Here is a 12,199-nt window from a genome sequence, read left to right as displayed (position 1 = left end):
GAGTTTGTGATGGACGGGGAGGCCTGGTGTGCTGCAATTCATGGGGTCGCAAAGAGTCGGACATGACTGAGCAACTGAACTGAACTGAACTGAAAGATCAGTCAAGGAAGCCCTAGGCTTCCTCCCCCTTTTTTTAAGATGAGGAAAGAAAACCTGAAAACAAAAGCCTATCATGAATATGATAGGTTGCCAAGGTCGTCTGGCTGGTAAGCGGGCCACCCACTAGAACAGAGGCCAGGTCATTCCCCCAGCATCATATTAGAAACATATTTTGAGTCATAGATTTCATAGACTGCAACAAGGTCCCATAGCCCATAAATGATAGAGCCTGCCCTGTTTATTCATTCCTGAAGTTCAGTTATTAAATGATGACTTTCTCTTACTTACGACTTTACTTCCTATTAAAATGAAAGATAACATGTTTTTAATCATTTACATTGTAATGTCAATGAATTTAAGATAATCTTCCTGAAAACAGTCTTACAGTAAAGGAAGAAGGACACAACCACTAGGCAGTAAATTTGTTGCTGTTGTTCAGTTGTTAAGTCGTGTCTGACTCTGTGATCCCATGAACTGCATCATGTCAGGCTTCCCTGTCTTTCACTATCTCCCAGAGTTTGCTCTCATGTCCATTAAGGCAGTGATGCCATCCAACCATCTCATCCTCTGTTGTCCCCTTCTCCTCCTGCCCTGAATCTTTCCCATCATCAGGGTCTTTTCCAATGAGTCAGCTCTTTGTATCAGGTGGTCAAAGTATTAGAGCTTTAGCTTCAGCATCAGTCCTTCCAATGAGTATTCAGGATTGACTGGTTGGATCTTCTTTCAGTCCAAGGGACTCTCGAGAGTCTTCTCCAACCCCTCAGTTCAAAAGCATCAATTCTTCGGGCCTCAGCCTTCTTTACTGTCCAGCTCTAACATCTATACATGATTACTGGAAAAACCATAGCTTTGACTAGACAGACCTTTGTCAGCAAAGTAGTGTCTCTGCTTTTTAATATGCTGTCTAGGTTTGTCATAGCTTTCCTTCCAAAGGGCAAGTGTCTCTTAATTTCATGGCTGCAGTCACCATGTGCAGTGATTTTGGAGCCCAAGAAAATAGTCTGCCACTGTTTTCATTGTTTCCCCATCTATTTGCCATGAAGTGATGGGACTGGATGCCATGATCTTGGCTTTTTAAATGTTGTGTTTTAAACCAGCTTTTTCACTCTCCTCTTTCACCTTCATCAAGAAGCTCTTTAGTTTCTCTTCACTTTCTGCCATAAGGGTGGCAGAAAACTGGTTCAAAATTGGGAAAGGAGTATGTCAAGGCTGTATATTGTCACCCTGCTTATTTAACTTATATGCAGAGTACATCATGGGAAATGCCAGGCTGGATGAAGCACAAGCTGGAATCAAGACTGCCAGGAGAAATATCAATAATCTCAGATATGCAGATGACACCACCCTTATGACAGACAGAAGAAGCAAGAACTATAATTCTACAGCCTCCAGAATGAAAACCACAATCACAGAAACTAATCAAAATTATCACATGGATCACAGCCTTGTGTAACAAGGAAGCTATGAGCCATGCTGTGCAGGGCCACCCAAAATGGATGGGTGGAGACTTCTGACAAAATGTGGTCCCCTGGAAAAGGGAATGGCAACCATTTCAGTGTTCTTGCCTCAAGAACCCCATAAGCAGTATGAAAAGACAGTAAAGAAATGTATTGAAAACACGTATTCAACTGCAAACAGGAGACAGTTGTTGCCATCAAAGGACTTCCAATTATGTGGATGCCTCCATTCTCCTCCTATAATGCACAGGGTTCCTTTACCTTCTCTTTCTCTCTTACCTAATTTAAATGGATGATGGCGTCCTATTCCTCTTTCCCCATCTATGCAAATATCTGTTGGAATGAATGAATAAATGAATATTCTTGCCCTCCACAAGTCTTTCCACAGTTTGCCCCAAGGATTCTTTCAAAAAGGAAAAACCCTTCTGTGATCATTTTATCCTCAACCATAAAGTGATGCTTTAGAGACCAAATCACACTCTGGTCTCCTTTTTTCTCAGCTTTTACGCAGTGGAACAGATTTCCAAAATGCCAGTGCTGACTAAGAAAAACCTGGTGAAAATTTATTGGCCTGAACTTTTAAGCAGAGGCAGGAATCCTGGCTTTCATTCCTTGTTCCATCAAGACATGTGTGAGCCTGTCACTCTGAATGTTATCTGCCGCTGGAAAAGCCCTCACTTCTTCCCAGTACAGCAAGCATCTTCACTCCCAAAGAAGTGAACAATTACTGTGCAAACAAAGTAATATTATTGTACATAATAAAAAATTAAAATTACAGAGAAGAATGGCAGTAATGTGTGATTACTCCCTTTGAAGACTTTTATGACCCGGGCATTAATGCCTTATTCCATCATGATACTCTTTTAATTCACAGTTTCAAAAAACTGTGTGCTGGGTTGCTCAGTCATGTCCAACTCTTTCTGGCCCCATGGACTGTAGCCTGCCAGGCTCCTCTGCCCAGGGAATTTTCCAGGAAAAAAAAAAAAAAACCTACATGAATATAATTCATAACCATGAAAAAGAATCAAAATTTCATCAATGATAGAAGAGAAGTTTTTTTTTTCTTTCTTTTTTTGGCCATGCTGCATGCTGTATGTGGGATCTGAGTTCTCTGACCAGGGATTGAACCCGAGCCCCCTGCAGTGGAAGCGAGGAGTCTTAATTACTGGACCACCAGGGAAGTCCCAAGAAGAGCAGGTTTTTAATACAGGCAGAGTCACACTACATTAATGCACTTAATTTGGGCTATGTACTTTTGAAATGCACGGCACCAGAAGATGCTGCCAACTGGTCTACAGGGCCAGTTTTCGCATCACTCTCCTGACAGCCAGGTCCTGGACCCCTGAGTGCAGACAGGATGAAGAGGCCACCCAGGCTGCAGGGACCACAAGAGTCCACCCTTACGAAGCTGGCAGCAAGGCCAGGGGACAGGATTACAGAAAGGTGCTGAGACATGGGTAGGCACAAGCCAGCAAAGGCCTGTTGGCCAGCTTGCCAGGGACAGCACCTGTCACAGAGGCTTCCTGGAAGAGAACAGGTAAGAGGTAGACAGGTGAGGAAGAGGAGGAAGAGAGAGGTGACCCTGGCAGAGGGAGAAAGCAAGCGGGATGGGGTTCCCACCTCACTTGCACTGGGATCCTGGTTGAAGAAGCAGGGGTGGGGTGGGGACAAGAGATGGGACCAGAGAGGGGACCCCTGAGCTTTATCTTAAGCTGTACCCCAAAGGCTGTGGGGGTGACTAGATCAGGTTGGGATTTTGGAAACACTGTAGCCACATGGATGGGGCTCTGAAACTCCCGTGGGGAGGGAGAGCTGGAGGTGAGGGATCAGAGGAGAAGACCCCATCCCAGGAACTGGAGACAGGGCTTTGCTCCAGCCTCCCTACCTGAGACGATATTGCCTCTGACTGAGACCTGTGGCTCAAGATCTCTGTACTGCAGTCTCTCGACCTCCCTTCCCGAGTTACTGCAAGGACTGAACTCCAGCTCAGCAAGGATCCGGTGTGCAGTAAGAACTTGAGACAAGCAGCTGATGGGAGCAACGGCAGCATGGAGGCCATGTGACTTTGGGAGTCACCGTGACCTTGGACTGGGACAAGGAGCAACTTCTCTGACCTCAGTTTCTTCCTCTATAATGCGAAGCAATGAAGATAATACATCCCACCCCATAAAGTTACTGCCAGGATCGGCTGTTGGAGATAAAATGCATACGTCACCTGGCCCTTGACTGAGAGCTATTTGAGTAGCAGAAGTAGTAATACCAGCAGCACTAGTAGAGGGATCATAGTAGTACTAATACTCGTAGTAGCAGGAATTTGAGTGACTAGAGACCAAAGTGTCTCGTGCTATAATACAGGTGAGACATTGTAAGGTGCTGGACTAAAGTGGTGGCAGTGAGAAGCCACGCAGTCAGACTCCAGGGCTCGAAGGAGCAGGCATCAACAAGGTCTCCTGACTGCTGGGTGTGACCCACAGGGAGAGGTCAGAGAAGGGAGCCAGTATGATTTTGGCTGGGACACCTGCCGACAGCGTGCCCACCATCCACTGAGGCAACTGAGGAAGAGGGCGGGTTTGCAGAGGATGACAACAAACTCAGCTTCAGAGCAGCTGAAGGTGAGGCTCCCACCAGGCATCTGAATATGTCTGGTACTCTGAAAACAGATCAGGGCTAAAAATGGAGATTGAAGAGTTGTCAGTATGTGAACAGTGACTGAAACCACAGGAATATTCATATCACCCAGAAAGAGGATGTAGCAGTGGGAAGAAAAATAGAGAGAATAGAGTAGGGACCCAAAGACAGACCTGGTGTGACATCACTGAAGAGGAAGGCAGAGGAAGAAAATGCAGAGAGGAGGCTGGAAGCGTCACTAGTGATTAGGATGAGATGCAGGAGAGATCTGCTTAGAGCAAAGGGGTTCCCAAGGAAATGCAGAAGGGCACCGAAGGCCTCAGAAGGTCAATGAAATAGAGACCCAAACAAACCCACTGGATTGAGAAGCAAAGAGATCCTCAGGGAAACCGTGGCAGAAGCTGACATCAGATGGTGATGGATAAACAGTGGTGCCATGGAGGAGAAAGATCTGGAAAAATAGTAAGGGAAGGAGAAGATACGGCCACCATCAAAGGAAGTACAGGATTGAAAATGCAAAGCATTTTTGTGGTAGGGGTTGTTGGTAACAAAAAGAAACACTGCAACTTGTGTGTGTGCTGGAGTGAAAAGGGGAGGCTGAAAAAGCAGCCCAGAGAGGAGAGTAGTTAAGAGCCTGCTTGGGAGGGCAGTTGGCCTGGCTTGAACACGGGAGGCTGCGAGGGGCAGTTCAGGTAACAAGAAATGTACCTTGCAAAGCCAGGTGAATGTGTGAAATAGCCAAGTGCAGGAGACAGGAGACAGGAGAGTGGACTACAAAACGCAATCATGCACATGGTGTGCAGACCACATGGAAAATGAAACAGACTCCACTGTGCTCTCCATCTAGAAAGAGGACGGCTGTGAGGTGAGCAAGGGTACCTAGGAAGCCAGCTTGTTTCAATGGTGGGAGAAAAACAGAAGATACTGGAAGCAAACGGTTGCCAGAGATGAGAAGAGCAGGTAGGTTAGTGTGGTGAGGGACACAGTAGAAGCAAAGGAAAAGAGTGAACAGGACCCTGGAGGAAGAAGTTCAATTTTCAAAAGAATTCTCTCAATCTAAGCTTAAAAATCAATTAGCTGCAGCTATTTGCAGTCTTTAAGTTCCTATTTCAAGCAAATAAGTCAATGAAGGTAGGTGTATATCCAAAAATGTTGAAATCAAACAGTAAAGATGCAAGAGTTTGATATGGATGACTGTTTAACAAAACCCTAGATTAGTATTTTTCCATAGCCAGAAGTATGATAAAGGAGCATCGCTAAATAATCCAGGACTAAAACAACAATGACTTTTCAAAAGTTTTCTGAAGGTCGATTCTTTTTCATTCATTCACATTAGTGCTTCATGTTTGAGCCCTACTAGGGACACAGACGAAAAAAATTAAAATCAACCATGCCTTCAAACTGTTGATGCCAAAGACCCTGAAGATGGGAAAGACTGAAGACAAAAGGAGACAGGGGCAGCAGAGGATGAGGTGGCTAGGTAGCATCACCGACTTAATGAACATGAATTTGAGCAAACTCAGAGAGACAGTGGAGGACAGAGGATCCTGGCATGCTGCAGTCCATAGGGTCGCAAAGAGTCGAACACAACTGAGTGACTGAACAACAGCAACTTCTCTCCCCATAAATGAAAATTCACAAGGACTTCCAGAATAAGGAAGGTGCTAGAAAAAACAGGGCAGGGGATGATATTTGCTCATGTTCAAGCTCAAAGACACACCAACACCTCTGACCCCATATCCATCTCCAAACTCTACCACCAACTAGATATGAAGACTTCATTTTCTTCCTCACTTCTGCCCTCCTGTATCATAGAGAATGACCAACAGTTAATGGCTAGTTATGGTTCCAACTGGGGCTTCCCAGGAGGCTCAGTAGTAAAGAGTCCATCTTCCAATGGAGGAGACGCAGCAGGAAGATCCCCTGGAAGAGGAAATGGCAACTCACCCCAGTATTCTTGCCTGGAAAATCCCATGGACAGAGGAGCCTGGTGAGCTACAGTCCATGGGGTCACAGAGAGTCAGACACAACTGACTGACCGAGCACGCACGCATGCGTGGTTCAAACTACACCAACTAAGTTCCAGCTCCATGGTCTGACCCATTCAGATCTCAAAACGACCCCGCCAAGTGGCCAGGATGATTCCCTTAAACACAGGGGAAAGTGGGGCTCAGAAGTTAATAAGGAAGTTGCCCCATCTCAGCACTACTCAGTGCAGGGACCAATGTAGCTTTCAGGCTCACCTCACTTCAAAGCATTTATTCTTTTACCCACTGCCTCCACGTCAGATTTCCCTAACCATTATTCCAAAGGGAACTTGTTAAGCACAGTTTTCTTTTCAGCCTTTGGCAATTTCGAATTCTTTTATTCATAGAATTTTAAACGTGTTTAATTTATTCCATAATATTTTACAGATTGAGTTTATGGTGTTTTCTTTAAGCAGCTCTTTTTTTTTTTAGTTGGAGTATAGTTGTGTTATAGTGCTGTGTTAGTTTCTGCTGCACAGCAAAGTGAAACCAGTTACAGGGATACATATATCCCCTGTCCTTGGATTTCCTTCCCATTTAGGTGATCACAGAGCACTGAGTAGAGTTCCCCGTGCTATACAGTAGGTTCTCATTAGTTGTCTATTTTATACGTTAGGGGCTCCTCTGGTGGCTCAGACAGTAAAGAATCTGCCTGCAACACGGGAGACCCGGGTTTGACCCCTGGGTCAGGAAGATCCCCTGGAGAAGGGAATGGCAACCCACTTCATAGTAGGGTATATTTGTCAATCCCAATCTCCCAATTCATCCCATCCCCTCTTCCTCCTTGGTATCCGTTTTAAGCAGTTTTGTTGAAAATCCAATTCATTCTCAAATAGCTACATAAATAGGGATTCACCACATTATCTGCCTGGCGTGCTGCGATTCACGGGGTCACAAAGAGTCGGACACGACTGAGAACTGAACTGAACTGAACATTATCCGCAAACCATCTTCTAGACAGCAGTTTCTACCTTCCAGCAAAGCAGGCTAATTTGATGTTGTAGAGTGGGAGTTGAGAACAAAGTAAGGACCTGAACTGAAAAGAAGAGGCCTGATCCAGGAACAAACCCACAGACACCTGTGTCCCTCTACATGCAACATCAGTCAACCTAAAAATTACCACAGCTGCATCCGAGAGCAGGCAACCTACAGGGGTTCACAGAGAGTGTCAGGTACTGTCCCATCTCAGGAAGCAGTGGTTAGGGTACCTCTGGCTTTCTGGACACAGCCCTGCTCTGCTGTGTCCCAGCTGAGGGGCCTCAGGCATCTTCTAGACTTCTCTGAGCCTCAGTTTCCACATCCATTAAATGGGAATATCAGAGGTTGTTACTAGGATTACGAAATGGGACTATCAGAGGTTGTTACTAGGATTACATGAACCATACCTGTTACAGAAAGCACTTAATAAATTTTAGCTTTGTCTGTTAAATATGTTTAAATGTTTCTCTTTCTGGAGTAGTACATTTTTAATGGCAGGTCACAACCCCCAAATGTGTGATGAAATTAATTTAGAGAGTCACAGCCAGAAATTCTGGTAAATTAAATAGAATATTGTATTTAAATATTAATAAAGTCATATTTTGTATTAGGGGCTTCCCAGATGGTGCTAGTGGTACAGAACCTGCCTGCCAATGCAGGAGACTTAAGAGATGTGGGTTCGATTCCTAGGTCAGGTAGATCCCCTGGAAGAGGGCATGGCAACCCAGTCTAGTACTCTTGCTTGGAGAGTCCCATGGACAGAGGAGCCTGGCAGGCTATAGTCCATGGGGCCGAAAAGAGTCAGACATGACTGAAGCAACTTGGCACGCATGCATGCATTTTATATTGACTTGGTAATTTTTCTTTTGCGTACATGGTAACATTAACTGGTCTTTGTGAATCTCTGCATCCATCCATGTGTCAGTGTAGGTATCAGGAAGCAAGGGAATTTCTTTCTAGGGCCACAATCAAAATATTTTTGAGAACCACTGATTTACAGAATGAAGATGGTAGGGAATAAGGGAAGATGAAAAAGTGTAATGTGCCAGAAACCACTTTTTAAAACACAGACATGTTGAGGTTTGACAGAAAACAACAAAATTCTGTAAAGCCTTTATCCTTCAATTAAAAAAAAAATAAATAAGTTTTTAAAAAATGCAGACTGATGCTGGAAAAGAAAAGTCCTTCTGAATGGACAGTCAGGATCACCAGGGGATGCCCTCCGTGTACAAGTCTGTTTATGCCTAGGCTGCTGTGGGGGTTTCAGTAATCCGAGATTAACGACGGGATTTTATTTCCAAAGTAAATCAAATTGTACTAGAAGTACTGATGTTATCTTGATGCTGGGCAAGATGAGAAAAATTGACATGACTTACCAAGTAAGTCCTCTTGCAATACTTATCAAAGTAGACATTATGCCAGATATCAAATGCTCTTTAAAACCATCAGGGTTTGGGAGAGATATGAAAATGTCTTAAAACAGAAATCCTTACATGTTGATGCAGAGTTAACCTTGCAGTTCCAGGATAATCAAATTCCTAGGTGAAAATGTAACTACCCGTACAAGTAGATGAAATGGAAAACAACTATAAACATAATCATTTTAGAATCTATAAAGACATTTATGTTTATATCCAAAAGGCTGTGCTGTTCAATGATACTATGCTTAGACTGTGTAAGAGGGGTCACAGCCCTGGGCTACTCCTGCCACAGGCATTTTCCTGCAGAGTACCAGGTGGACTTACCCATCCAGGACCGGTAAGTCTCCATCTGGTTTTAGGCTACACTTCAAGTCCCCAGCATCCCCTGATCAAATACGCAGACACTTCCAAGGCATGAACCAGCTCTTTCCAGGTCTGGCTTCCTTGGTTGGAGCCAGAGGCACGGTTAGGGGGTGGCGGAGGGTGTGGACAGACTGGACGTGCAAGTGGACACAATGCCCTTCACCAGATAGGATGGTATCACAGGTAAACAGCCAAAGGAAGCAGGCCCTGGGCCAGGGAAAGGTTCTTTTGATCAGTTCTGAGCTCTGGGAGATCTGGGAATTCACGGTTCAAACCTCCCTTTCTGGGTCATTATGAAGATAACAGTTGTCAAGGTAAGAGGGTAGAACACATTTTAAAGAGACACTCAATAGCTTGATTCATGACTTTTAAATATTCAGACACATGCTGTGAGGCCTCTGTCTGTTTTCTTACACAGGACACTGCAGAGTTAGAAGCAGGTTTGGTGGTTAGAACACGGACTCAGAGTCCATGCCATCCACCCAGTGCCATCCACCAGCTACGGAGCTTGGGAAAGCCTTTTAATTTTGCTGTGTCTCCCAGTTTCCTCATCTATAAGACGAGAGGATAACAGCACCCTGTTCATATGTGTTGTTGTAAAGACTAATGAATCAGTGCACACAGAGGGCCTAGAAAAACACCTGGGACCTAATACAAGTCCTCCATAAATTCTCTTTGTGTTATTCTCTATACAAAACTGATTGGCCACTGCAAACTTCTAGATAAAACCATAGCCGGGAAGTTATTCTGTGTATTTCTTTATCCTCATTCCTTTCTAATTTAAAATATCACACTTTATGGCACTCTAAAAGACCACTATTTCCTATTCTGAAAAGGACAGATCATCTAACTGCTGACCTGACTGATACAAGTTTTTCTGAAATTACTTATGTGTTCATCTAGAAGGCACCCAACCTGGCAGACAGCTCAAGCCTCTGGCCGAGCTAAAGTCTGGCAAGTTGGCTTTCCATGTCAATTTCACACACACACCATTTGAACATTTACTAACCTTCATATTCAGGAGATTCAGAGCTACAAACCAGCTAGGTCCTTCTCAATTTACACACCAGAGGCTGAAATACTTGAAACTCTCAGTGAGGAGAGACTATCAGACCAGAGAGCTGAAGCTAAAAATAGAGCCCTACTAGTGGAGAAAGAGATGGAAGAAGACAGTCCTTTATATGGCTACTTATTAGTCCACAGGCTTTTTATTATTCAGTGAAGGTGTAGCATCAGCATAGTATTTATAAATTGCCAACATGACTTATAGCTCTTCAACCTAACAAGACAGAACAAGCAAATGAATAGAAATGCCTGCCACACTTTAATAACAAGCCGGCAGCATGGAGCACCTTGTGTCATTTTACCACAAAACCTCTCAGATCTTTAGCTGTTCGCTATATGTGGAGGTCTGAAATGTGAGAAGCACAAGGGAAAGATTCAAGGTCATATTTACCCTTTAAAACAGGTACCTAATCTACATGTTTAATACAATGAGCATTCAATCTTCCATTTTTTTTTTACCAGTTACTCAGAAGAATTTTGAAAATACATGATTTACCAACCTTGCTAAGAGGCTGGAACTCTTACCCAAGCTATATGTAATTGGTCTGCCATAAAAGGAGCATTACTAAAGCATGGTTAATTTCAACAGTAGTTTCTTTATTAACCCAAACCTTCTCTAAACCCAAAAGGGAGCATAAAGACTACTATGAAATAAATGAAAACTAATTGGATTCTACAGAGGCAAGACTGAGTCTTCCATCCACCCCCACAGTAATCCTGTCGAAATAAAATATATTGTTTCTTTAAAGAGTTTTGCCAACTTTCTATTTAAAAAACACCATAAACATTTTGGATTTGGGCCAGTTTTTATTTACGCAATTAAAATGCTTTTATAAGAGCTGGGCTGGAGGAACAATATATTTTTACAAGCCCATTAGTCATATAGTCAAGCCTCATTATATCATAATCATTCATCAGGAGTCCGTAATGAGAACGCTGTTTCCTCGCTCGATGAGAATATTAAGGAAAATAGGTATTCACAATAGGCCATAAAATGTGTGAAATCCAAACCAGAGGAAAAGCCAGTGGGTTCATCTGGCTTTCATTTTTGTTGAAGAGGGTAACAGCCGGATGAACGCAAACCCAGCTTTAACTCAGAAGCCATATCCTTAATTATTAACCCTCTTCATCCTTCCACCCTTTCCAAACTCCACTCCCTTAAGAGAAGTAGAATACTTCATTTATAATTACTGCCATTAAGAAGACTCCTGGGGGAGCATTTTAGCTTCGGTCATTTTTCGGTAAGCACAGTTTTGTTACAGTTTGTTCTTAATATTTCTCCAAAAATACATCAACCATTTCTCCTTACGCGGCAGACTTGCGTACAGGCTTTGCCCCTGAACTGTGGGAAGTAAATGTAGCGGCGGAGGGGGAGCTGGGGAATTCCCAGCACACCCGCAGGCTCCCTTCCTCCACCCCGCACCCTTCCAGGTTGCCCAAGGCTCTCATTCTGCGCCCATCAACGGGAGTAACTGAAACTGGGTAGGAAGAAAGAAACCTGCTTCAACAAAGCTCAACGCGTGCAGCTTTGGTAAGGTAAGGACAAATCGTGGGGACACGCGTCGGGGCTGGCTGGAACAGGGAAAGCATTCAGCTTATGGTTTTGTGATATTATTTCAAGAACGCAGGGGGCCTCTGGGATCCCCAGAACCTCTCCTCTCGGTGAAGCGGCTTTCAGTCTCTTCCCTGCTCCCTCTCCACAAAACTCGGTGTTGCCAGGATCCTAGCAAGGAGTCCTGTTCTTGGGCGCAGCTGGGTGAGCGCCTCCGAGCCCCACTTTGGGAAGCTGCCCCTGAAGCCGAGGAGAGCCCGGGGTTGGGAGAAAGGCAGTGCGCTGAGCAAGACCCGACCTACCCACAATCATCACGGGGCCCCCAGCTCTCTGGGCACCAGGCAGCTGAATCTAAGCAGGGTAAGCCCTGGCACCTGAGGGCACCCTGGGGAGAGAACGCGCCGCGTCTCGTTCCCAGCCCTCGGTCCCCAGGAACCAGGGCGGCGCGCAGCTGGGAGCCGGAGCCCTGGAGAATTCCTGTGTTAGCACAACCAGGTGCGCGAGCCTGCCCCCCGCCCCGCGACCCTCCCGACCCCGCGCCCAGGTACCTCGCAGCCATACAGCTGTCCCAGCTGCTCCACGATCCACTCCTCCAGCACGAGCCGTTTC

The 12,199-nt window shown here is 44.8% G+C and overlaps 2 long non-coding RNA genes across 2 annotated transcripts in view; one reads left to right on the top strand and one right to left on the bottom strand.

Moving 5' to 3' along the window:
* The window catches only part of LOC104989206, a 91,991-nt gene extending 79,792 nt beyond the window's left edge, over window positions 1-12,199 (bottom strand). Inside the window, exon 1 of the long non-coding RNA XR_825349.1 lies at window positions 12,139-12,199. This is a non-coding gene — a long non-coding RNA (uncharacterized LOC104989206). The remainder of the gene's footprint in view (window positions 1-12,138) is intronic.
* Window positions 10,806-12,199, top strand: part of LOC104989205 — a 2,557-nt gene continuing 1,163 nt past the window's right edge. Inside the window, exons 1-2 of the long non-coding RNA XR_825348.1 lie at window positions 10,806-11,279; window positions 11,470-11,574. This is a non-coding gene — a long non-coding RNA (uncharacterized LOC104989205). The remainder of the gene's footprint in view (window positions 11,280-11,469; window positions 11,575-12,199) is intronic.

This window comes from Bison bison, unplaced genomic scaffold, assembly GCF_000754665.1.
Source record: "Bison bison bison isolate TAMUID 2011002044 unplaced genomic scaffold, Bison_UMD1.0 scf7180017864148, whole genome shotgun sequence".
In the NCBI taxonomy this organism is placed as follows: Eukaryota; Metazoa; Chordata; class Mammalia; order Artiodactyla; family Bovidae; genus Bison; species Bison bison.
This window is presented reverse-complemented; position numbering and strand designations above follow the sequence as displayed.